The 27,494-nt window shown below is 43.5% G+C and overlaps 1 protein-coding gene across 2 annotated transcripts in view; it reads right to left on the reverse strand.

The window, feature by feature from the left end:
• The window catches only part of LDAH (lipid droplet associated hydrolase), a 108,927-nt gene that overhangs the window by 33,953 nt on the left and 47,480 nt on the right, over nucleotides 1-27,494 (reverse strand). The window lies entirely within an intron of this gene.

The following is a 27,494-nucleotide window of genomic DNA, read 5'->3' on the forward strand; positions in this document are numbered from 1 at the left end:
TCCTAGCCAATGGTGACATCAATGGCAACATTAGTGACAAGGACAAGGACAAAAAATGGGAGAGGGTGGCCTCCAGGAGCAGTGGATTCGTGGTGCAGGCACCGAGCCCAAGCGAAAACTCTGGAGGCAAACAAACAAACAAACAAAACCCCTATCCTGTTACAGAATGGGTTGTGTCCAGTTCACTCCTCCCTCTCCATCCCCAGTTCACATACTGAAGTGCTAACTAACTCCAAGGTATCAAGAGAAGAGGTAAATCAAGTCAAATGCAGCCACATGGGTGGGGGCCCAAGAGGTAGGATTAATGTTTTGTTTTGTTTTTTTAACTTTTTTCATCTTTATTTATTTCTTGGATAGAGACAGCCAGAAATTGAGAGGAGGAGGGGAGACAGAGAGGAGAGAGACAGAGAGACACCTGCAAATTTGCTTCACCACTCGTAAAGCTTTCCCTTGCAGGTGGGGACCGGGGGCTCGAACCCAGGTCCCTGTGCACCGTAATATGTGCGCTCAACCAGGTGCGCCACCACCCAGCCCCCAACTTGTTTTTTTTAATAAATAACACCATTCCCGCCACCAAAGGTCTGTATCCCTACCCCCCCACCACCCACCCCTACAGTGAGGCTGAAAATCCACTCTTACCCTCTACCCAGATTTTTTTTTTTTACTTTGATGCAATACTCCAAACTCAGTTAAATTCTACTTTGTGTTCCCCTTTCTGTTGGATTAATGTCTTTTTTTTTTTTTTAAGGAGACACTGGAGAGCTTATTCTCGCTTCCCAAGTACGGACAAAGCGGTCTGATGGTGAGCGCAGAGGGTCAAGTGGTTGGCAGGGCTAACTCAAGCTAAGCTGCTTACCTGTTGTGCGTCAGATTTCTGGTGTCAGCCATTCGTTCTGCCATTTCCCTTTGGCAGGTGCCCTTCCCAAATGCACTTTTCCTGGCAGGTCCTGGGAGCAGTAAGATGGGTCTGCGGACTTGCTTTCCCACCTTCTCCTACTGGTCTTTTCGCACAGTGACTTGTCGGCACTAACCTAGAGCTAAAGCTTATCGGCCTCTGTGACTCTGCTGTCCTGTCTCTAAGAAGAGTCTGGGGATCGTGCATGAAAACTATAGAAAGCTCTTCCTTGTTTTTTATTTTCCCTTTTGTTGCCCTTGTTGTTTTATTCTTGTAGTTATTATTGTTGTTGTTATTGATGTTGTTGTTGTTGGATAGGACAGAGAGAAATGGAGAGAGGAGGGGAAGACAGAGAGGGGGAGAGAAAGACAGACACCTGCAGACCTGTATCACTGCCTGTGAAGCGACTCCCCTGCAGGTGGGGAGCCGGGGGCTCGAACCGGCATCCTTAAGCCGGTCCTTGCGCTTAACCCGGTCCTTGCGCTTAACCCGCTGTGCCACCGCCCGACTCCCAGAAAGCTCTTTTCTTTCTGGTCACAGTATCTTGTTTTATTTGGTCATAGCTGTCAGTTTAGTGTCCGGTGATTTCCTGTAGACTTGTCCTCTTTCTCTCTCAACAATAACTGATATTTCAGTCATCCCCCCCCCCCCCAACAATTTGACCTTTAAAATATACTGTCCTCTGAACACCTCTACGGCCTTGGCAATGAATCAAGACATTCTTCGTGAGTGAGGAGCTGTAACCTTTTCAGAGGATTTTTAAAAAACTGGATTGGCTACAGTGCATTACGTTAAGGCTCCTAATGTACTTTTCCAAATGAACGTAAAAAAGCCTCAGGTAGACTACAGAAGGCAGCTTCCATCACTGTGGCATCGTCGGGAATACAGAGCAGAGGGTATGTTGTAACATGCTGAGTACGGACCTTGTGATGCAGGTTACTGTGGGCCACAAATATCAGAAGGTCCAGAACCCTACTGTCAAAGCTGAATGCTTACACAGCAAAGGCTTGTATACAAAGGCTCATAGGCCGGTTACCAGATCTCTGTGAAGAGGGACTGCACCAGACAGTTAGAGGGCCAATCCCCCTGGTTTCTGTTTCCAGTATAAATCTGACCTCAGTGCATTCAAGCACAGACAGAGAAGGAGTGAACTCAGTTCTGGAATTCCAAGACTCCTGCTACTCCATCACCTTCACTGAGCATTTTTAGCAGTCGCACTGGTGCTGAGGACACAGGGTAAGCAGAATATCAGGACCAGCGACACTGCAGCCATTTCTGGGCCCTGAAGGTACAAGTGAAGGACCGAACAGCATCCCAGCATCTCCAGGGCTGTGGACTCGAAGTTTCCTCGTGCTCGTGTATGATACAGTGAGCAGGCGGCTACATTTTTGCTTCTCTGCCCAAAGACAGTCTTCAGAACCATTCCCTATGGCACAGTGAGAACTGTAGCTTCTCTCTCTCAGAGATTCCCTCTAGAGGGGCAGAAGCAAAGAAGTCTAACAGCAGCAAGCACGAAAGAGCTGTGAGTCAGGAGGACCTCTCGGCTAAGGCGGTGTTTGGTAAGTATTAGATTTCCCTCCTGTTTGTGCAAGAACAGCTACTGGAGCCATCATCACACAGAAGGGTCATTTCTGATCACAGTGTCCACTAGTTTTAGCAGTTTTGGCGCAGGGATTTGACTTGACACCAGTGTTCTAAGAATCTGAGAGGTAGAAATGATGAACAATCGGGGCTGGGTGGTGGTTCACTTGGTTGAGTGCACATGCTACAACGCACAAGGACCCAGGTTCGAGCCCCCGGTCCCCACCTGCAGGGGGAAAGCTTTAGCCAGTGGTGAAGCAGGACTGCAGGTGTCTCTCTGTCTCTCTTTCTGTATATCACCCCCTTCCCCTTCAATTTCTGGCTGTCTCTATCCAATTAGTAAATAAAGATAATAAAAAAATTAAAAAGTATTTAAAAAAATGAAAGAAATGATAAATCTTTCAGCAATGTGGAGCAGTGCCCTAACTGTTGACTTTTCACCTTCAAATTCAGATTTCTTCTATTGGGGGGCGTAGTTTTATTATCATGAACCCCTCTACATACTATCTACATGCTGTTGGTCTTTGCAGGACTCGAGCATTTCTAGCCGAAGTGGATTTCTGCAAAGTAGTCTTTGGCACCGAGAGGGTCATTCCCCGTCCTGCTGAGCCACCTTCTCTACCCCACAGTGACATTCTCCCTCCAGGCTGAGGAGGAGGGCTCTTGTCAGCAGCTGCAGCTGTGCTTTCTGTGTCAGCCCCACCTGGAGCTGTAGCCAAGCACGACGTAAGGAAGCCAGATGTGTCACAGCTACCGCTCACTGCGGGCTCCTTGGCAGTCGCTAGCCTCCATCGTTCAATAATATCTCTACAAGCTCTTGGGTTTCGTCTTTCACATCCAGGTCCATGACCTACCTGAAAGTTACTTTTCTGTGTCGTGTGAAATACTGCTGTAATTTAAGTTTCCTCCATATGGAAACCCCATCGCCGCAGCTCTGTTAACTGCAAAGGCTGTTCTTGCCCTGCTTTGCCAGCAGTGCCTCTGCTGGGCAGTTCGTGTATGTGTGAAGGAACCTTTCTTGGGCTCTAGTCTGCTTTCCTAGCTCTTCACCAGGAGCACCGTGTGTGTGTGTGTGTGTGTGTGTGTGTGTGTGTGTGTGTGTGTGTGTGTGTGTGTGTGTGTTATTACCAAAAGTTTTAGGATGCATTTTACTGGGCTGTAGGAAAAGCCATGGTGTAGATAATTTTTGGTAGAGTTAAGTTATATCTCATTTCTTCTTCAGAAATGCTTTGGCTAGTTCTGACTGCATTTTCCACAGGGATTTTGGAATTGGCTACACGAGTTCCACAAACATCCTGTTGAGATTCTGAGGGGGGCTGTATCTTAGAGGTGTGTCATTTACAAATTAATCTGAGGAGCAGTGTGTTTATATGATTGAGGTTTCCAGTCTAGAAATGTGGGCTAGCTCTTCTCTCATTACACGTTTCCAAAGAGAGTTTTATGTATTTTATGTGTGGTCATCTTACACATTTTGTCACATTATTAGCGACTTATTTTTATGCTATTGTAAATAGGATATACAATTTTCATCTTTGAAACTGATGTATTGATATGTACAATATAAATTTGATTTGCATGTTTCTTTATGTCTAATATCTTGTTTTTAAGTTGTTTTGAGTGACCTAAGTGCATACTTATAATACCTCTAACTATATTTATTCCTTTCAAATTCTTTTATCTTGCTTCTTTTCCTTACCTTATTCAGCTGGCCAAACCAAAGCCCTACTACAACACTAAATAAAGAGAACTCTTGCTCCTGAACTCAAGGGAAATATGTCGACAGAGCCATCATAAATATGCTAGCCACTGAAATCTGCTAGAGATATACTTGGTCCGATTAAAAAACAATTATTTCTTTTTTGTTACCTGCTCTGTAAAATCCTTCCCTCTCTTTCTCCCCCTCCTCTTCAATTTCTTTCTGTCCTGTCCAATAAATGGAAAAAATAGCCTCCAGGTAAAATCTCTCCCTCTCTTTCTCCCCCTCCTCTCTCAATTTCTCTCTGTCCTGTCCAATAAATGGAAAAAATGGCCTCCAGGAGTGGTAGATTTGTAGTGCTGGCACTGAACCCCAGAGACAACCCAGGAGACAAAAAAAAAAAAAAGCTATTTGTGAACTTTTATATGTAACTCTTTTAAATGGAAATAAAAAATAAAATGTCTAGTTATTATTCATACACATAGGATTTCAATTTTTGTTTTACTGAGAAAGAGTGCTCTTTTGCATTGGGAAAAATAACACTTCAAAAAACTATTAGTCCCCAGACAATAATTAAGATCCACCTGCAAATCAGATTTCAGCTCAGGCAAAACAACAACAAAATTTGATTGGCTTTGTATGTTAACTCTCTTTTCAACCACCAGGTTCCAGATGCTAACATGCCGACCAGACTTCTCTGGACAGACAACCCCACCAGTGTGTCCTGGAGCCCCGCTTCCCCAGAGCCCCGCCCCACTAGGGAAAGAGAGAGACAGGCTGGGAGTATGGATCCACTTGTCAAAGCCCAGGCTCAGCGGGGAAGCAGTGAGAGAAGCCAAACCTGCATCCCACAATGACCTTGGGTCCATACTCCCAGGGTTAAAAAATAGTAACGCTATCAGGGGAGGGGAAGGGATACAGAGGTCTGGTGGTGGGAACTATGTGAAGTTGTACCCCTTTTATCCTATGATTTAGTCAATGTTTCCTTTTTATAAATAAAAAAATTAGTAGTAAGGGTCCGGGTGGTGGCGCACCTGGTTGAGTGCATGTATGAATTACAATGCGCAAGGACCTGGGTTCAAGCCCCCGGTCCCCACCTGCAGGGGGAAAGCTTTGTGAGTGGTGAAGCAGGGCTGCAGGTGTCTCTGTTTCTCTCCCTCTCTATCACCCTCATCCCTCTTGATTTCTGGCTGTCCTTATCAAATAAATAAAAGAATTTAAAAAATAAATAAAAATTATTAGTAGAAAAACCCACCAGAATAATGTTTTGACCACTCAATGCCAGCAGATTCGGGAACATACTAAGGATGCAGCTATAGATATCCACAGATGAAATGTAAAAGTGTATCTTGAAGAAATCTTTCTTATGACCGGAAATAGCTTTGAAATGAAGTAAACTGGAGGTGGTCACGGCTACTTTTCGTTAGCTATTCAAAGGGCATTACTGCCTCCTTCTCCCCTTCCTCTCACCTTCCCCAATTACTAAAAATAAACATATATTTATAATGTGCAAGACAGGTATGGACTGAACATAAAATGTTTCACATTTTGCCCCTATAAACTTTCTAATCTTGCTTACAAAATCTTTTCTCCGGTTTGAGTATAAAGGTTTTGTTCTTTTATGAAAACTGAGCCAGGAAATACAGACTTCCCTTTCTTTATCCAGAGGATTCTGTAAAGTAAGAGAGTTATTTGTTCTCTAAATAACTGATGGGACTTATTAGTAAAACTTACGGGAGTCGGGCAGCAGTGCAGCGGGTTAAGCGCAGGTGGTGCAAAGTGCAAGGATCCCGGTTGGAGCCCCCCGGCTCCCCACCTGCAGGGGAGTCACTTCACAGACAGTGAAGCAGGTCTGCAGGTGTCTATCTTTCTCTCCCCCTCTCTGTCTTCCCCTCCTCTCTCCATTTCTCTCTGTCCTATCCAACAACGAACGACATCAACAATAACCATAATAATAACCACAACCAGGCTACAACAACAAGGGCAACAAAAGGGGGAAAAATGGCCTCCAGGAGCAGTGGATTCATGGTGCAGGCACTGAGCCCCAGCAATAACCCTGGAGGCAAAAAAAAAAAAGATAATTGGGAGCCTGGTGGTAGCACAGTGGGTTAAATGCACATGGTGTGAAGCGCAAGGACCAGCCCAAGGATCCCGGTTCAAGCCCCCGGCTCCCTACCTGTGGGGGAAGGGGGTCGCTTTAGAAGCAGTGAAGCAGGTCTGCAGGTGTCTATCTTTCTCTCCCCCTCTCTGTCTTCCCCTCCTCTCTCCATTTCTCTCTGTCCTATCCAACAACGACAACAACAATAATAACTACGACAATAAAACAAGGGCAACAAAAGGGAATAAATAAATAAAATAAATATTTTTTAAAAATCAGTAAGACTTGGAGTTGGATGTCTAGGATGTTTCTGCTATGGATGGACTCCATTTCTTTAGTGACTCAGAACCAGCCAGGCTTTCTGTTTCTTCTGGAACCTGTAGGGATTTGTCCATTTCACTAAACTTCCAAACCCATTGGTCTCAAGTCACTTACTGGGTTGTCCAAAAAAGTTATGATGTATTTTCTCTTTTTCAATGCAAAAATGCATAACTGACTTGTTCAACAACCCAACATAATATCCCACCATTACATTTCAATTTCTGGACCATTAGTAGTGATGCTGCCTCCTTCCTTCTTAACATTTCCTGCTAACACCTGAGGTAGCTAGTCGTGAATGATTATGAAGAGGTGTTGGGTGGTGGCACACCAGGTAGAGTGAACATGTTACCCCTGTGTGAGGAACAGGGTTTAAGCCTCTTGCCCCCACTTGTTGGGGGGAAGCGTCAGAGGCAGTGGAGCAGTGCTGCAAGTGTGTCTCCCACCCCCATTAAAAAAATTTTTTTTTATTTTTAAAGTTTTTATTTATTTATTCCCTTTTGTTGTTGATGTTGTCGTTGTTGGATAGGACAGAGAGAAATGAAAAGAAGAGGGGAAGAGAGGTGGAGAGAGAGACACCTGCAGACCTGCTTCACCGCCTGTGAAGTGACTCCCCTGCAGGTGGGGAGCCGGGGGCTCAAACCGGGATCCTTACACGGGTCCTTGTGCTTTGCGCCACGTGCGCTTAACCTGCTGCGCTATAGCCCGACTCCCCAAGTCCCACCCCCATTTTTTCTTTGTCTCTATAAAAAAAAGGGATTCTCTAATTCTATTCCAGGTAGTTCACTTCCTAACAAAGTCCCAAAACCTAGATATAGACCAGGTCGCGTGAGATAGAGCGTATGTTCACACGTATCCATAAACTCGGGCAAAAGATATACCTGAAAGCAGAAGTACACAAGAGTCTGCAGTGAGTACCTCCCAACACTTCATCTCCACTATTCCAGCCTTTAGGTCCATGATTGTTCAACAATTTGTTTGGCTTTGTATGTTAACTCTCTTTTCAGCCACCAGGTTCCAGATGCTAGCATGATGCCAAACAGACTTCCCTGCACAGATGACCCCATCAATGTGTCCTGGAGCTCCTTTTCCCCAGAGCCCCACCCTAATAGGGAAAGAGAGAGACAGGCTGGGAGTATGGATCAAACTGTCAACGCCCATGTTCAGCGGGGAAGCAATGACAGAAGCCAGACCTTCCACCTTCTGCATCCCACAATGACCTTGGGTCCATACTCCCAGAGGGATAAAGAATAGGCAGCTATCAGGGGAGGGGATGGGATATGGAGATCTGGTGGTGGGAATTGTGTGGAGTTGTACCCCTTTTATCCTACGGTTTTGTTAATGTCTCCTTTTTTAAATAAAAAATTTTTTTTTTAAAAGTCAGTACAAATGTACTGGGAGCAGTACGTTTGTCAGACAGGTGCTACGTCCCAAAGATGACCCAGATGACGAAAACAGACAACGTCACAAAGGAACTCCTCTATCTCTGGTCATGTTCCCCACCCTCTCAGGACGTGTTCTGTTTAATGCTCAACACATGGTGAAGGTATCAGTATGCAAAAAAAGAAAAAAAAACTTGTCCAAAGAATGTAGCTGTGAAAGCTTAAACCAGAATTACTTGGAAGAGCCAAAAATAGAACCAGTTTGCTATAGACACCGGCCGCATGAATACGAGAGACCCGTTTGATGGAACATTTGGTGGCAGGAAACAGGTGGATCTTTATTAACTGACAAGGGTTCTAAAGCTGTTTCTTCTCTGAAGGCAGCTTCTTGGAGTAGGAGTTGGCAACTCTCACACGAGACTATCTGAGCTTTGGGGTACTATAGGCTCAGTGGACTTTTTAATCTGCAAGCATAAAGGTATTATTATTATTTTTGCTTATTTTCAGGTTCTTCAACGATATCCCCAAAAGGATAGATGGAAAAATCAAATGCCACTGACTCTCCACTAACTGGAATGTATCAATTCACCTCTGAATCTTATTTCCTCTTCCGGGCAGCATTTCATCCTATTGGTAAATACACAAACCAACTACTACTAGTAACTTTGTTTTCCAAAAAACTCCAGAGAATAGTGTGAGGGTAGTTCACTGTACCTTAGACCTGCATTTCTAATAACCACCACAGATGGCCAGAGAAAATATTCAGGGCTCGGATTTTGCCAGGTGCTACAAATTCTTTACGAGGGCGCTAAAACTAAGTCACATTTTACTACATGCTGTTTGTAAGAGCAGGGGAAAAGTAGGCTAAAACATATTATAAGCATTTAAAATGGGAAAGCTAAACATCCCCCCCGCCCCAGCTAACCCGAACAACCAACTAATGAAAATGGTCTGTCTGTAAGAGCCTAATAATCTAGCCCACTGTTCATTGGAGTTTCAATTTTATTTCAAAATAAAGGGCTTCCCTGTATATATTAAATCGTTCTCAGAGATCTAGACAGCATAAATGGTTAATACGGTTGCTGCCATACTAAAAAAAAAAAAAAAAAAATAGTCCCATACAGATTCCATACTGGCTATGTAACCCAGAGTACATATGAAACTTCAGACTGATCAAATCAGCTGGCAGAAAGAGGAAGCAATCCATTACTTTCTCTAAATGATCCATTACTGTGACCCATATTAAACGCAAGCGAGGGAAACTCCAAAAACACTCAAGCAACGATGGGGTTCCGTGTAGTTGATCTGTATCAATAGCAAATTGGGAAGGAAAGCACACCCTGAAATCATGGGAACGTAGCGAAACAATAAGGAAGTTCTATTATACACTCTGAATGCATCGTTGCCTCGCAGAAATAGAACAAGTCCAGTGACTGTTTACCGCAGCTCACACAGCGCAGGGTAAGACTGTGTTTCTCCTCTTTCGAGAACAAAAACTACTACTTGTGAGATAAATCTTAACACCTTCCTTAGGTACCATATTTGATAGGCTAAGTTGCAGCAATAAAGTAGTCTCTTATTCAAACAGAAATCTACTGGCAAAAAAAAAAAAAACAGAAACAAAAACCGCTGAGGTCAAAGGAAGTATAGCCGATTTGATTGCACAGCTGTGCAGAGAAGGTTTCCGAATCTGTACATATGACAAAATATTTCTTATGTTACTGTCTCATTAAAAAAAAAAAAAACCTTTCATGATGGCCAATGCATTCTACTCCAAGGAAATCTTTTCAAATATTTTATATTCTCATCTAAAATTTCCCAGAGCCGATTTTTGATAATGACATACGACCACGCTGTCTGACTAGTACAGGAATATAAATACACATCAGGATATTTTATACACAGTATAAGTTTGGGGGATTAGAGATGGTATTTTTATATTTTCTTTTTCTAAATTTATTTTATTATTATTACTACTACTAATGTTTCACTTGAAGCACAGCTGTAAGGTACTGACGATGATGATGTTCAGGTGTGGTTTGTATGCAATCTGCTTCATTAAAAAGGAATATGGCCCAGCCCCCGGCTCCACACCTGCAGGGGAGTCGCTTCACAGGTGGTGAAGCAGGTCTGCAGGTGTCTATCTTTCTCTCCCCATCTCTGTCTTCCCTTCCTCACTCCATTTCTCTCTGTCGTATCCAACAACGAACGGTATCAACAATAACTACAACAACAATAAAAACAACAAAGGGCAACAAAAGGGAAAATAAATTTTAAAAAAATTAAAAAAAAAGGAATATGGGATGATCTCACTCACAGGCAGAAGCTGAAAAACAAGATCAGAAGAGAAAACACTCAGCAGAACTTGGACTGGAGTCGGGGTATGGCACCAAAGTCAAAGCGAATCCAGGTCCTGGAACAGGATGACAGAGGACCTAGTGGCATTTGTATTGTTATGTGGAAAACTGAGAAATGTTAGTGCCTGTACAAACGATTGCATTTACTGTTGACTGTAAAACATTAATCCCCTAATAAAGAAATTTAAAAAGTAAGAAAGAAAAAGTAGGAAGAAAAAGAGGCTTTCCTTTCCCACCTGCAAGGTGTGCGGGGACTTCATGAGTAGTGAAGCAATGCTGCAAGTGTCTCTCCTTCTCTACCCTATTCTGCCTCTCCCTCCCCTTTCAATTTCTCTGTCTCTAAAATGTAAATATGTCTATTTAAAAAAGCTCTTTTTCTTTTAAAGAACACCCCCTTTTTTCTTAGCAAAGAGTAAAATATAAAAACCATCACTAACTTACTTATACTAAGTTTGTGTAACTTACTGCCTCTCATGAACCGATTTTATTCTGTCAGTGGACACCATAGGAGGGAGTTTTTGCAAAAGAGATTTTTACCAGGTGGAAATAAAGGAAACACTTTTTTACCTTTCAAGTGGTAGGTGGAACTTAACTGGAAATAGAATTATTCCTAAGGTTAACTTGATTTGATTTAATGATGGCAGGTGTGCTTTTAACGTAATAGAAGCTTCTGCTGTGTGCATTTCAAAAGCATTCGTTAATTCTGTCACTTGAAAATGATAGCAGTGTTTACTGAACACCTAGCAATGCCATCTATTTAACTTCTTGGGTTATCGTTGGGGCTGGGTGCTTGCACTACAAATCCACTGCTCCTGTGGCCATTTTTTCGATTTTTTAATTAATATTTATTTATTTAATTCCCTTTTGTTGCCCTTGTTGTTTTATTGTTGTAGTTACTATTGTTGTCATCGTTGTTGGATAGGACAGAGAGAAATGGAGAGAGGAAGGGAACACAGAGAGGGGGAGAGAAAGACACCTACAGACCTGCTTCACCGCTTGTGAAGCGACTCCCCTGCAGGTGGGGCGCTGGGGGCTCAAACCTGGATCCTTACACCAGTCTTGCACATTGCGCCACCTGCATTTAGCCTGCTGTGCTACCGCCCGACTCCTTCAATTTTTTTTTTTTTTTCCATTTTGGATAAGACAGAGAGAAATGGAGAGAGGAGGGGAAGACAGAGAGGGGGAGAGAAAGATAGACACCTGCTGACCTGCTTCACCGCCTGCGAAGTGACTCCCCTGCAGGTGGGGAGCTGGGGGCTTGAACAGGGATCCTTATGCTGGTCCTTGCGCTTTGCACCATGTGTGGTAGCGCAGCAGGTTAAGTGCATGTGGCTCGAAACGCAAGGGCCAGCATCTATCTTTCTCTCCCCCTCTCTCTGTCTTCCCCTCCTCTCTCCATTTCTCTCTGTCCTATCCAACAACAACAACATTAATAATAACTACAACAATAAAACAATAAGGACAACAAAAGGGAATAAATAAATATTAAGAAATAAATCTTAAAAAAAAAAATCACACACCGTGTCTTATTTTCAATGGATAGAAGGGGTACCCCCCTGCCCTTACTGTAGCAGGAGGGCTCAGTCAAACACACAAGCATGGAAGTTGGAGTTGCTGTTCCTTTGCAAGCTGCTGAGGTCCTCCCAGTCATAGTGATTCAGTCCTAATATATAGGTACCAGTCTTCACCCCAGAACAATGGAGGCAGTAAGTTACATGAACTTAGTATAAATAAGTTAGTGATGGTTTTTATATTTTACTCTTTGCTAAGAAAAAAGGGGGTGTTCTTTAAAACAAAAAGAGCTTTTTAAAATAGACATATTTACATATTAGAGACAGAGAAATTGACAGGGGAGGGAGAGGCAGAATAGGGTAGAGAAGGAGAGATACCTGCAGCCTTGCTTCACTATGTGATTACTAGTCCTCACTGCTAGATCCCAACCTTTATATGTTTACAGACTTGGGTGGGGGTGATGGGCTGTAACATTTCAGCATTCAGGAATCTATCTACCCTGTTGCTATAAACGAACTCTCTGATTGTGCCAGAGTGAAATATCTCCATCATCTCCATCTTAAAATGAACCTGATGGTAGCTTTCCATATTGACATTTGGGGCCCTGACAAGAAAGCTGATTAGCATCTAATCACCCTTCAGGAAAGCCAGAAGTCTGTGTGTTTTAGTCGAGCCCACACAAAGAGAGCTTCCAAACTGCAAATTTAATATGCAGTCTTTACTATAAATAAGAAACAACAGATTGACAGATAGTGAAGGAAGGCCTTGAATGTGAAAGGCAAAACAAAAGCAAATCTAAAAACTCAACCCAGGGGAAGACAATGAAAAGATTGGAAGAAACAGGGCATCTGATAAGAGGCAGGTGAAGATGGTGCTTTAATTAGGAGGGGTGCCGGCTAGCAGACAGTGAAGTAGGTAGACAAGGCAGAAACCTTAAAAATTAAAATGTGTTTTTCCTCCTATAAAGCCATTACAAATGTTGGGAGACAAATGTGGAAGAAATCCACCTTTCAGTTTCACGAAGACTGTCCCCAAGCTGAAGAACAAAGGACTCTCTTCATATTAAAAAGAGTCACCGGGTGGTGGTGGACCTGGTTACAGTCCACAAGGACCCAGCAGGTTCAAGTCCCTGGTCCCCACCTGCAGGGGGGAAGATTTGTGAGTGGTGAAACTGGGCTGCAGGTGTCTCTCTGTCTCTCTTCCTCTCTGTCACCCCCTTCCCTCTTGATTTCTGGTGGTCTTTATCAAATAAATAAAGATAATAAAAAGTTAAAAACATAAAAAGAGTCACCAGGTGTTGAGGACTGTGTGTAAGTGCCAATGGCTGCTCTAACAAAAGGTGCCACACTGCTTGTCATCCTGAATCAAATATCCAAGGTCCTGGGGTTAGAGCCAGGTGCCTTTGGGGAATATTTTTGAGCCTACCACAGATAATGGGTACATTAAAAATAAAATCCAACTCAAGGTACAAGGTCATAAAATGATTGTTGTCTGCTTGTTTAAATGAGAGATACAGAGAGAATGGGAGAGAGACACCCACCAGAACACTGCTCAGCTCTGGCTTCTGGTGTTGGGGATTGAACCTGGGACGCTGAAGTCTCAGGCATGAAAGTCTTTTGCAGAACCACTATGCTGTCTCCTGAACCTTCATAATTTTTTTTTAAAAAGATTTTACTTATTTATTCATGAGAAGATAGGAGGAGAGAGAAAGAACCAGACATCACTCTGGCATATGTGCCGCCGGGGATCGAATTCAGGACCTCAAGCTTGAGAGTCCAAAGCCTTATCATTACGCCACCTCCCAGACCATGAGCCTTCATAAATTTTTAAAGCACTAGGAATAAACACAGAGTTCTGGGGGGGAAAAAAAAAAGAATCACACATCAAGAAATAAGAATCGGAATGGCATTGGGGTTATGTGCCTTTAGTCATAGGAACCAGATACATCCTTCCATCTTAGATAACCAGAAACTTAGAGAAAACAATAAATAAAACTGTCTTTACATAGGAGAAGAAAAAAAAATAAAACAGTTCTGGACTATGGAAACTACATGAAGTGAGCCCCCTACCCCACCCACCCACCCACCCCTGCTTTATTTTACTGCCTAGAGAGTTTCCTGGAACACAGGGAGGAAAGCAAATGGAGCTTGGCCACGCAGCTGAGGAAAAGAACAGCTTGGAATCTGCAGAGGTCAAAGTAGCTACAGTTGGCAGGCTAGAGCACTGGACAAAACACATGCAGAGAAACACATGCAGGGAAAGAACTCCCAAGTCTTCTGAAGCCACCCATCTGAGGGACTGGCTTGAAGCAACCATTCAGAAAGAATCAAGAATCAGCATGGGGCTGGGTGGTGGTGCAGCCGGCACAGCCGGCACAGCGCGAACGTTAGGGTCATGTGCCTCCAGGTGGGGCGTCCGGGAAGACTCCTGCAGCACCTACTACATCATGGGGCAGAGGGAATGACCTCAGTCCGAATGATCAGATTCTGCTGATCGTGAGAGAACTATAGTCTCCCACAAGGCAGGTTTATGGGCAGAACAGGGAACCCATGGAGACACTGCAGATTCAAAGAAAGCAGGGAGACATGGCAGTTAAAAGCAGCACTTGCTCCCAGGTTCGATCCTGTACTAGAGGGAGAAACATACCAGCAAGGGTAATACGGGGCCAAATGACAAAATTGGGGTCCGAAAGGTAGACTAAAGTATTACAGTCAATATTACACTTGTTGAAGAGAGAACTCCACTTGGTTGCGGAAGAGAATATTCCTGCTCTTGAGAACTGACTAGACCAATCACTGACTCTCCAAAGGGCCAGAGATAAATATTAAATGCCTTTCTCAGAGAGACAGAGGGGGAGAGGGAGGACACATAGCAGAGAAAATTAGGTCTGATACTAAGAGCAGGTGAATTTATATAAAGCACATACAATGGGGAGTCGGGCGGTAGCGCAGCGGGTTGAGTGCACGTGGCGCAAGGTGCAAAGCACAAGGATGGGTGTAAGGATCCCAGTTCAAGCCCCCAGCTCCCCACCTGCAGGGGAGTCACTTCACAGGCGGTGAAGCAGGTCTGTAGGTGTCTGTCTTTCTCTCCCCCTCTCTGTCTTCCCCTCCTCTCTCCATTTCTCTCTGTCCTATCCAACGACAACATCAACAACAACAACAACAACAACAACAACAACAATAAAAAAAAAAAACAAGGGCAACAAAAGGGAAAATAAACTTTAAAAAAAGCACATACAGTGGCCTATATACTCCTCTTCTTGCAAGCCTTCTGTAAATTTGAAGTTATTTCTAAGTCAAATGACGAAAACTGAAGGGCAGTTCGCCACTGCCCTCTATGCCCCAGCGGGGGCACTTCCAACCCCTGGATCCTGCTCCACTTTGTCAAGGTGTCTCCTCCAAGCATAATAACGTCTGCAATTTCTCTGAGTTATTACCATCTCCCGTTAGCAGACTGTGAACTCCAAGAGGGCAGGGTCTCCCCCTCCCTCCCATCTCCTTTCTCTCTCTCTCTGCTAACAGGCACATCCAGTCCTTTCTGGGTGCTCAGTGTCAGTCCCTAGAGCACAGCATACTGGAAAGGCAGAATGTGAGTCCCCAGGAAGGCCACCTTATTCAGTGCTCCCAAGTAACTTTTCCTGCCAGTCCCAGCTCAGGGCAGAAGGTTTTTTCTGGTGTAGGAATTGAAGGAGCGAGCTTCCTGCCTACACCAGGCATACAGAAAGGCAGGTCAAGAAGAACCTCATTAAAAAAAAAATTGGATTAAGGGAAAGCCCAAACACTAAATGCTGAGATTCTCATAATCAAACGGCAGCCACATTTTGTTTTCTGGAGGCACTGGATGTAGTGATGATTAAGGAATATCATGAGCGAGACACACACACACACACACACACACACGCATGCACGCACCACGCACACATGCAGGGTTTGTGTCCAACAGCCCTGCTGTCATGCTGACCAACTGACAAGGTCCCCTCCTTCACAAAATCTGCCAGGGTTTTTCAGCGCTTCATTCTTAAATATGAAAAGATAGACAAAGGAATGTCAGACATTTGAGAGAAACTTCAGCTATAGTAAAGATCAACATAAACAAAATGTGCAAAAAGGAATTCCTGGTGCATAGGTGATAAGTGAATATAAAAAAGAGCCCTCAACACAGACTTGCTTCTCTCAGAGAGCCATGAAATTAAATTATTGCAAAAAGAAATAAAGAGGGAGTAGGGCGGTAGCGCAGCAGGTTAAGTGCACATGGCACGAAGCGCAAGGAAGGACGTAAGGATGCCAGTTCAAGTCCCCGGCTCACCACCTGCAGGGGAGTCACTTCACAGGCGGTGAAGCAGGTCTGCAGGTGTCTGTCTTTCTCTCCCCCTCTCTGTCTTCCCCTCCTCTCTCCATTTCTCTCTGTCCTATCTAACAATGACGACATCAGTAAAAACAACAATAACTACAACAACAATAAAAAACAACAAGGGCAACAAAAGGGAAAAAATAAATTAAAAAACCCAAGAAATAAGTGTTAGAAATTAATTACAGGGAAACAAATAAAAGATGAATTCAGCAAAAAACTGTGGAAATGCCTCCTATTTATATACCCAGAGAACTTACAGAAAAATGGAAATGATGAGGGAAGATGACGTAAGTCAAAAGAATCTTTGGAGGCCTCACAAACGTGTAAATAAGAGCGCAAGGAGAGGAAACTATGGGAAATGTTCAGTGTGTAAGATTCCAGATTAAAAAGATAGTCAGTCATTCCATGGGATGTCATCATAAAACATGATAACGAGGCTAAAATTAAGATTCTAAAAGTGTCCAGAAATAAAGAGGTCACAAACAGCGGAGCAGGAGCAGAGTTGCAAGACTCGCAGCCTGGCAACAGCTGTTAACAGTGGAGGTGGGAGATGGGGAGTGGGGACTGCAAATCGGTTTATTGCTGAGCCAACTTCCTGCCAAGGACAATTAGAGAAGCTGGGGAAAAAAATCAGTTTTTGAAAGTGCCTTTGAAAGTATCGAAGGCAGATAGGATATGGAGGGCCAAAGTCCCAGCGAAACAAACACCAGAGCAGTATTCTCAAGTAGCTCTTTCTAGCTATTGCCGATTCGCCCGCTAGCTAAGAGGCCGAGGACATCAACAGGATGGATTTTTTCTTTCTAAATCCTCTAGAGTTCAAAGGTCAAAGTTGGGCGTGCTTGTGCCCATTAAAGAGAAGACTCGCAGAGGTGACTTTTAAGAGTGTCAGCTCCAAGAAGTAGCAGTGAATGGGAAATGAACCAGCCCTCTCGGAGCTGACTCTGATTCAGAGCAATTACTGATGATATCCACATGTTACGGCCTATCACAGCTGCTAGTCACAGCGAAAGTTAATCCTCTTTGGAGGAAAGTTAGAACCTCATTTTGCCTTAGCATTTTTGTGTTTTCCAAACCTAGTATCAGGTGTTCAATAAAACATTATCTTACCAAGTCTTGACGGTTAAATGTTACGTGTCAAGTTGACTGTGTCAGAGGTACTGAGATATTTGGTCGGACGTGTGTCAGAGGTACTGAGATATTTGGTCGGACGTTACTCTGGATGAGAACAGGAGGGTATTTCTAGAGAGAATTCACATTTGAATCAGTCAACCAAATAAAACAGTTTAAAACAGTTTCCAACAACCCCTCCCCGCCCCACTAATGAGCCACTTTAAACAGCCGAGGACCAGAATTTTTTTTTGTTGTGATTTCTTTATTGGAGGATTAATGTTTTACATTCGACAGTAAATACAATAGTTTGTACATGCATAACATTACTCAGTTTTCCACCTAACAATACAATCCCCACTAGGTCCCCTGTGATCATTTTTGGACCTGTACTCTGCCCCAACCCCCACCCCAGTCTTTTACTTGGTGCAATACACCAACTCCAGTTCAGGTTCTACTTGTGTTTTCTCTTCTGATCTTGTTTTTCAACTTCTGCCTGAGAGTGAGATCATCCCATATTCATCCTTCTGTTTCTGACTTATTTCACTTAACAAGATTTCTTTAAGCTCCATCCAAGATTAGCTGAAAATGGTGAAGTCACTGTTTTTAATAGCTGAGTAGTATTCCATTGTGTATATAGACCACAACTTGCTCAGCCACTCATCTGTTGTTGGACACCTGGGTTGCTTCCAGGTTTTGGCTGTGACAAACTAAGCTGCTGTGAAGATAGGTGTACACAGATCTTTTTGGATGGGTGTGCTGAGTTCCTTAGGATATTTGCAAAGGAGAGGAATTGCAGGATCATAGGGTAGGTCCATTTCTAACCTTCTGAGAGTTCTCCAGACTGCTCTCCACAGGGGTTGGACCAAATGACATTCCCACCAGCAGTGCAGGAGGATTCCTTTGACCCCACACCCTCTCCAGCATTTGCTGCTGCTACCGTTTCTGATATATGACATTCTCACAGGAGTGAAGTGGTATCTCATTGTTGTCTTTATTTGCATTTCTCTGACAATCAAAGACTGTGAGCATTTTTTCATGTGTTTCTTGGCCTTTCAGTTCTCTTCTGTGGTGAATATTCTGTCGATGTCCTAGGACCTGAATTTTAAAGGCTAAATAAAAGGAAATTTTTGCTGGCTTTGATCTGGGACTTTGCCTTTCTTTTTCTTTTTCTTTTCCTTTCAGACTCAAACCAAAGCACTGACTTTCCTTGGGTCTTGGAGCCTGCCTGCCTGCCTGTCTGTAAACCACAACTTAACACCAGCTGGTCTCCTCTGTGATAGGGAGTCATTCTTTACAGCCTCTTTCTATAGATACACACAATGATTAGTTCTGTTTCTTTGGAGAACTCTGATACACAGGCATTTGACATGAACAAAAACAAGGATGGAAAAAGCAAAAAAGGGGGGGGGGCGGGTGGTGGCGCACCTGGTTGTGTGCACTTTACAGTGCACGAGGACCTGGGTTCGAGCCCCTGGTCCCCAACTCCAGGGGGAAAGGTTTGTTAGTGGTGAAGCAGTACTGCAGGTGTCTCTCTCTCTCTCTCCCCCTTCCCTCTAGATTTCTGTCTCTATCCAATAAAGAAATAAAGATAATAAAAAAATTTAAAAAAAAAGAAAACTTTTTTTTTTTTTAAAAAAAAGAAAGAGACGCAACCACCTCAGACTTAGAGACTGGAATTATCAAACATTATTGACAAATCAGAATTTATCAAAATTTATTTTGATTCCAAATATCTCTGAGTTTTTCTTTCTTCTTTTCTTTTTTAAATTCTGTTTAATTATCTTTATTTGTTGAACAGTCAGTCAGAAATTGAGAGGGGTGGGGGAGCTAGAGAGGGAGAGAGACAGAGAGAGACACCTGCAGCCCTGCTTCAGCACTCACAAAGCTTTCCTTCTGCAGGTGGGGACCAGGGGCTCAAACCTGGGTCCTTGAGCATTGTAACGTGCGCTCAAACAGGTGCGCCACCACCCAGCACTATTTTTTATTTATTTATTTTTTAAAGGAATTTTTATTTAAGTATCATGGTAGTTATACTTAAAAAAATGACAATACAAATTAGAATAATTTATTTTAAGTAACTATGATTAATATGATCAAGAACTGGGAGCCGGGCCGTGGCAGAAAGCACAAGGACCAGCTAGAGTCCCCGGCTCCCCACCTGCAGGGAGTCGTTTCACAGGCGGTGAAGCAGGTCTGCAGGTGTCTGTCTTTCTCTCCTCCTCTCTGTCTTCCCCTCCTCTCTCCATTTCTCTCTGTCCTATACAACAATGACGACAGCAATAACAACACCAATAATAACTACAACAACAACGATAAACAACAAGGGTAACAGAAGGGAAAAAATTTAAAAAAATATGATTGAGAACTTAAATCACCAGAAAGGACAACAACAACAACTCAGTGATGCAAGGGACGGACAATTTAAGATATGTATATGTGACGGAAGTAAGGCTCAGTGATCTGAAAAATAAGTCAGGAAAGTATCTATATGAAAGCCAGAAGGGAAAAAAGGGTATGATACATGGATTCTTTTTTTTTCCTAAATATTTATTTATTTTCCCTTTCTTTGTTGCTCTTGTTGTTTTTTCTTATTGTTTTTTTATTGTTGTTTTATTATTGTTGTTATTGATGTCATCATTTAGATAAGACAGAGAGAAATGGAGAGAGGAGGGGAGACAGAGAGGGGGAGAGAAAGACAGATACCTGCAGACCTGCTTCACTGCTTGTGAAGCGACTCCCCTACAGGTGGGGAGCCGGGGACTCAAACCAGGATCCTTAGGTGGGTCCTTGTGCTTTGCACCACGTGCACTTAACCCACTGCACTACCGCCCGACTCCCAATATGTAAATTCTAACTTAAAGTAAGAATACTTCAAAAACTGAATGGGGAGAATGAAATAAATGTCTGTGAGACGAGGCAGAATATATATATAAATTACTAGAAAAGAGATTGTAAAGGCAGGAAAGTGAAAGATGGGGAAGATTCCTACAAGTCTGAGAAGGAGTCTGCATTTAAATACATCTTTCAAATGGACAGACAGCACCTGTTAAGTGACAGGGACAGAGCAGAAGTTTGCACCCACAGCAGGAAAGAGCAGAGTCCAGGGGGATAAGGAGAAAGTGTGATCGCTAGGAGGCAGCATTAGATGCAGAGAGCCCAGGAGCAGCGGGCCAGGCTGAATATCTGCGCTGAGGCCATCTACTTCAGAGGACCGGAGAGTTCCCCTGCATCCCTGGCCACCAGGATCTGTTGCTAGGCTTTTAAGAGATGCCTGCACACCAGTGTCAGTCAATACCAGTTGAGGAGCGAAACTCTCAGAGCCTTTCTGCCTTGCAACAGGGCACAAGGCATTCCTCAGCACTGCCCAGAGGGTGACAGGTCACGCAGGCGGAAGAGGCTGGGCGACAGGAGATCCCAGAGATGCGAGGGGCTGTCATTTGCCGAAGCCGAGCTCTGGGACGTCCATGGGCATCGTGTCCCTCTGGTCCCCGCACAGCTGACTGCGAGGCTGCCAGGAAAAAACAGGCTGGCCTCCGTCTCACGCCACCCTTCCTTCGGTCTATGTCCCTGACACCTGATAACCTGGCTTCTTCCCCACCAAGTACAATTAGTCTGAACCGGTTTGAAATGAGAGATCTCAAAGCAACCACATTTTCTTGTGAAGCATCTTTTATTTATTGCCTGCTAGGCTTTTTCCACTTCAAGGTTTTTTTTTTGTTTGTTTTTTTTGGCACACATTGCATATTGTTCACAGATTTTCCATATGAGAAGGGTAAAAGAACCCTATACATACTGAGCAACCTTATTAAAGAGCCTTCTCGTTTCTTTTTAAAAAAGTCAAATTTCTATTTCTCACCCCTGCAAACAGAGACTTAAAAAAAAGTCTTCTGTTCTTGTTGCAACGGACACACACACACACACACACACACACACACACCCCTATACCTCTCAGAATTCAGTTCATCTGTTTCTATTCTCTTTCATGTTATCTCTTTTCTGACTGATCGGCCCCATCCACTAAGAATTTACCCTTCACAGGCAGAGAAGACTGGCTTTGCTCAGTTCACTGCCATAACACGGTGTAAGTGCAGCAAGGCATGAGCTGTATTTCTCGGTCCTGTGTCCATCCAATTGCAGTTATTCACAGACGGAAAGACAGAACTGGTCTGGAGCAATGGTGCACCAGAAGAGGACTAACTACTAAGTGCAAGGGCCTAGGTTCAAGCACCGGCTCCCCACCTGCACAGGGAAGCTTCATGTATGGTGAAGCAGTGCTGCAGGTCTGTCTCTCTCTCCCTCTTCACTCTCAACTATCCTGTTTCTATCCAAGACAGAAAGGAAGAAGGAGAGGAGGAAATAAAGACAGCACTTCTACTCCTCCACTTAATCACTCATATCCCAGAGCTTGGACTGTCCTAGCCATTGTCCCCCTCCCAGTAAGATGACTATAATACTAGTCTCCTATATGACTCACAAAGCTAGCGTCTTGTTATCACATTCAAACATCGTGAGGCCAGACATCAAGTGGGGTATATACCTCTCAGTAATCCCAGTGAGCAGGGAAGGAGGGCTTTGAGTACTTGTAAGGATGACCAAAAAGCCTAGCTAGCTGAGTGGGGCAGGGAGAGTGACATCGGGGAAGAGGCTAAGATAGCTGCTTCTGTCAAAGACACTGCTACTCACTTAGTGTCGCTGCTGGTATGAGGTTTTTCCTGTGGAAAATTCACGCTATTTGTTACCCTTTGCTTTATCCCCTTGTATTTGTTCTATCATATTGGGCAACAAACTACTAACAGCTTTATTTCGAAATTATCAAGTCATAAAATCAAACTGCTATTAAAAAAGAGAGAGAAATAAGGGACCAGGTGGTGGCACACCTGGTTAAAACACACACATCACTATCTGCAAGGATCTGGATTCAAGCCCCTGATGGGGGGGGGGGGAGTTCATGAGTGGTGAAGCAGGGTTGCAGGTGTCTCTCTGTCTCTTTCCCTCTCTATCTCCCCTGCTCCTTTCAATTTATCTCTATACAATAATAAATATATAAAAGAAATAAAATTCAGGGGCCGGGTGGTGGCGCACCTGGTTGGGCACACGTTACAATGTACAAGGACCCAGGTTTGAGCTCCTGGTCCCCACCTGCAGGGGGAAAGCTTTGCAAGTGGTGAAGACAGACATCTTTCTCTCTCTCTCTCTCTCTCTCTCTCTCTCTAAATTTATTTGCTTATTCATGAGAAAGACAGATGGAAAGACAGAAAGAACCAGACATCACTCTGGTACATGTGCTGTCGGGGGTTGAACTCAGGACCTCCTGGTTGAGAATCCAATGCTTTATCCAGTGCTTTATCCACTGCGCCACCTCCCGGACCACTCACTCCCTCTCTATCTAACCCTTCCCTCTCAGTAAGTTAGCATAATGAAAAAAGAGAGAAATAAAATGCAGAATCATTACAATGTATAGATATCGCAATGCATGTCATGAATGGAATTTTAAAAACAGAAACCACAAATACATCTAAAAATAGTCCCAAATGTGCTACTCAAATATAAGCACTATGTTCACTTTGGAAATGGTACTTTTATACTTTTCCATGTCTATTTTTTACATAGCTGTGCTCAGATACTTTTTTGTTTTAATAACCTTAATATTTTATAACTTTTAAGCATGGGAATATTTTTTTGTTAATAAATTTTTAATAGCTGCATACTATATGCTCTACTTAATCTTACCTTTACAGCCTGACATGAGGATGTTTCCAATGTTTGGCTACTATATTTTTATTTATGAGTGTTTTCTCTATCTTTGAAATCATTTTTCTTAGTATAGATTCCAAAGAAAAGAATTAGTAGGTTGAAAGGGTAGAAACATTTTTTTCATAGGCGTAGCTTCTCCTAACACGTGCTCATCATAAAAAGCAGAAATACTGTCGTCACCACCTTCAGTAACTAACTTCCAACCTATAACCACTTGAAGCCTCCTGGAGTTTACCAGTTTACAAATGTTTATAGAAGTCTCCACATACCCAGCATGGACTTTTTTTAGACCGCAAATAGTAGCAGCTCCGTTTGATTAATGTTGAAATCTACTCACCAAACGTCGTTAAGTACTACTGTGTTCAATAAACACTGTTAAGTACAACCATATGTTAACTCATTTAGCATTGTGTCACATCATGCTAGGTATATTCGTTTTGCTAATTTTATTAACTACTCTTCAGTGAATTATCTGCCCCTGCTCTTTGTACCTGCATCTGAGAAGTTGCTGTTCATTTTACTGACTTCTACAAACTAATGTCCAGAAGCTGAACAGTTAGCCTGATGGATAAGAACATGGACTTTGGCGTCCGGCACATGTGGCTTCAAATCTTAGCCCTTTCTCAGTAGCTGTCTAACCTTGGAAAGTTACCGTCTGCTCTTTCCAAGTCTCAGTCTCCTCAGACAGAAAATGGAAACAGTAGCAGCCGCTCTCAGAGCTTACTGAAAGGTTTAAGGCCCGCGCATTTCCATGGACTTATAGCAGTAAATGTGTGATTGTAGTAAAGTAGCTAATAAGAATTTAACCACTAATTCATCTGTATATCTACAAGGAGACTAGGTGTTCTAAAAAGTCACACTGTAATGAATAACAATGCCAAAATAATTGATAATAAATGACAGCTCAAATTTCTTTTTTCCCTTCCTTCCTTTTTTCTTTCCTTCCTCCTTCCTTCCTTCCTTCCTTCCTTCCTGCCTTCCTGCCTTCCTGCCTTCCTGCCTTCCTGCCTTCCTTCCTCTCTTTCTTAAATCTAAGCAGACTTGAAGAGGAGTTGTTGCACTGTTTTCTCTAGTCGAAGTATGGCCACTCAAGGGACAAGGTGACTAGCCTTAAAGTGACTTACATAAAATTCTAATCTGTTATAGCAATTTCTTCAAAATGAATCACAATTTCAAGTTCTGCTTTAAGAAGCAACTTGTAGAGCAGAGCAGTTTGGTACACTTAGGAGTTATTGTCTGGAAGTACACTTCTGTTCAGAGGCACATTTCCTTTTAAACAAATTTCCTCCATCCCTGAAATTCACAGCATGTGAAGGGAAAACCCTGCATACCAATGATAAGGTAGATTTTGGGACCAAAGAAGGTCTGAATATGGACAGTATTTGACGGTATCAAAATTTACTGTTAGGAAGCTGGGCGGTAGCGCAGCAAGTTAAGTGCAGGTGTTGCAAAGCGCAAGGACCGGCATAAGGATCCCGGTTCGAGCCCCTGGCTCCCCACCTGCAGGGGAGTCACTTCACAGGCGGTGAAGCAGGTCTGCAGGTGTCTGTCTTTCTCTCCTCCTCTCTGTCTTCCCCTCCTCTCTCCATTTCTTTCTGTTCTATCCAACAACGACAACAGCTTATGACAACAATGACAACTACAAGCGTAACAACAAGGGCAGCAAAATGGGAAAAGATAGCCTCCAGGAGCAGTGGGTTCGGACTGCAGCACCAAGCACAGGGATAACCCTGGAGGCAAAAAAGAAAAAAAAAAACGACTTTTAATGTTGAGTATATTAATGATATCAGTTATATAAGGAATTGTCCTTTTGGGGGACTAGATGGTGGTGCACCCAACAGAGCGAATGTTACCATGTATGACGATCCCGGCTCAAGCCCCGGGTCTCCACCTGCAAGGGGAGAAACATCACAAGTAGTGTAGCAGTGCTGTAGTGTCGCTACTGAGAAAAGAAAAGAAAAGAAAAGAAAAGAAAAGAAAAGAAAAGAAAAGGAAAAATGATGGCTGTCAGGAACAGTGATGTCATCACATAGGCACCATGCCACAGTGATAACTCTGACGGCAGAAAAAGGAAAAAAAAAGTATCCTCCTTATTTAAAAAGAATATTTATTATTGGGAGTCGGGCTGTAGAGCAGCGGGTTAAGCGCAGGTGGCGCAAAGCACAAGGACCAGCATAAGGATCCCGGTTCGAACCCCGGCTCCCCACCTGCAGGGGAGTCGCTTCACAGGCGGTGAAGCAGGTCTGCAGGTGTCTATCTTTCTCTCCTCCTCTCTGTCTTCCCCTCCTCTCTCTATTTCTCTCTGTCCTATCCAACAACGATGACAACAACAATAATAACTACAACAATAAAACAATAAGGGCAACAAAAGGGAATAAATAAATAAATATATAAAAGAATATTTATTATTATTATTATTATTAGATAGGATAGGGGGAATTTGAGAGGGAAGGGAGGAGAGGGAGAGAAACAGAGAGACACCTGCAGTCCTGCCTCACTTCAGGTGAAGCTTCCCCCCCCCACAGGTGGGGCCTGGGGGTTTGAACCTGGATCCTTGCACATGGCAATGTGTCTGTTCAACCTGGTGGCCCCCCACTCCTGGGAGGTCACCATATGGACGCTCGGTCGGCACAGCGCACTGCAGCCCGGAACTCCTGGGCTCAAGCGACCCTCCAGCCTCAGCCTCCCACGTAGCGGGGACTACACGTGCACGCCACCACGCCCGGCCAAAGTTGCCCTTTTTAAAAGATGCGTAATGATATATTCAAGCGTGAGATGGAATATATGTTATTATTTACACTACATTACAGTGCACAAGGACCCAGGTTCAAGCCTCTGTCCCCACCTGTGGGGAGGGGCGTTCGTGAGTGGTGAAACAGGGCTGCAGTGTCTCTCACTCTCGTTATCTATTTTCCCCTTCCCTCTCAATTTCTCTCTTATTTTTATCCAAAGAAGACAAACAAGCAAACAGAGACAAATAAACAAAACCAGACTGGGGCTGAGAGGTGGCTGGGGACCCAGCACAGGATGGCAGAGGAGGGCTTAAGCTGGTGGTGGGAGTGGTGTGCAGGTATCTGTCTCGGGGAGGAAAGACACTGTACCAGTGTCGACAGCTGTCTTGGAAATCATTCTTTTCCTAAGCAAACCTTCTTAAAAAGGAGACAAATGAACAAGCAAAAAACACAGGTGGATGGACCCAGTTCTAGAGTTTTGGGTTCAGAAGGCCCAGGTAGAGCCCGATAATTTGCAATTTTAACTATATTCCAGATGATGCTGATACTGCTTTGAAAACTACTGGGTTGGCTATCTGAATCAGCATCCACTGTTGCCGGGCTAACTTCGTGGGTGGGAGACAGACTCATGGCTGAGCTGGGAACGCAGTTCAATCTTTATTGATGAGCGGGGATGCAGTGCAATCAGTCTAATCTCTCTTCATTAGAGAATCCTGTCCTTTATATCTCCTGAGGTGGAAGTGTCAGGTCGGAAGAGGAAGTACGCAGGATAGGGGGTGGGGAGAAGGAAAAAGTGTGAGCTCAGAAGTATCAAGCTTGCATCTAAGCAGTGGGGATTAAACCAGTGCCCTGTAGGCAGGGCGGGTCTCAGGTAAAGCAGTGATTATGTAAATAGACCACAGTGTTAAGCAATGCAAGCAAACCTAATGTGATGATCAAAACAGAAGGGGTCTTACAAGCAGACCAACACACTGTTATCTGTTATAATCTACTCACAACTGCTCCTGGGCTAGGAAGAGGTAGGGATTAAACAAATATGTTTAAGCTGAAAGTCTAAGACATTTTTAATTTTTTAAAAAAAATATCTTTATTTATTTATTGGATAGAGATAGCCAGGAATTGAGGGGGTAGGGGAACACAGAGAGGGAGAGAGACAGAGACACCTGCAGCACTGCTTTGCCACTCAAAGCTTTCTCCCTGCAAGTGGGAACCGGGGGGCTTGAATCCTGACTGCTGCGCATTGTAACATGTGCACACGACCGACCAGGTGCGCCACCAGCCGGCCCCTGGAAGTGTAAGACTTTCTCTGGCTAGCAGTCACTTGTTTTCATTTGTTCTACCTGCGTCTTTAAACACACCTCACTAACTCCCAATATACTACTGGATCTTTGAGAGAATGGGGCAGGGGTGGTAGTTTCCACATCTGGTGTGTGTGTGTGTGTGTGTGTGTGTGTGTGTGTGTGTGTGTAATCGCATATACACACATGTTAGTGTGGCTTGATATTTAAATCTGAACGTGTTCAGAAATTCTCAGATGAAATGCATTAGATAAAGGACTCAGTATTTTTTTTTAAGTACTCAGTATTAACATGCATGAAGAATGTTCTATTATAAAGCCCTGTTTTCACTTTCTTGCAGCTTTCCCAAAAATGAGCCCTTTGTGGTGAAATTTTCCATGCTTGGTTTCAGCCCAAAGGTGATTTTTTTTT

Source organism: Erinaceus europaeus, chromosome 3, assembly GCF_950295315.1.
Source record: "Erinaceus europaeus chromosome 3, mEriEur2.1, whole genome shotgun sequence".
In the NCBI taxonomy this organism is placed as follows: domain Eukaryota; kingdom Metazoa; phylum Chordata; class Mammalia; order Eulipotyphla; family Erinaceidae; genus Erinaceus; species Erinaceus europaeus.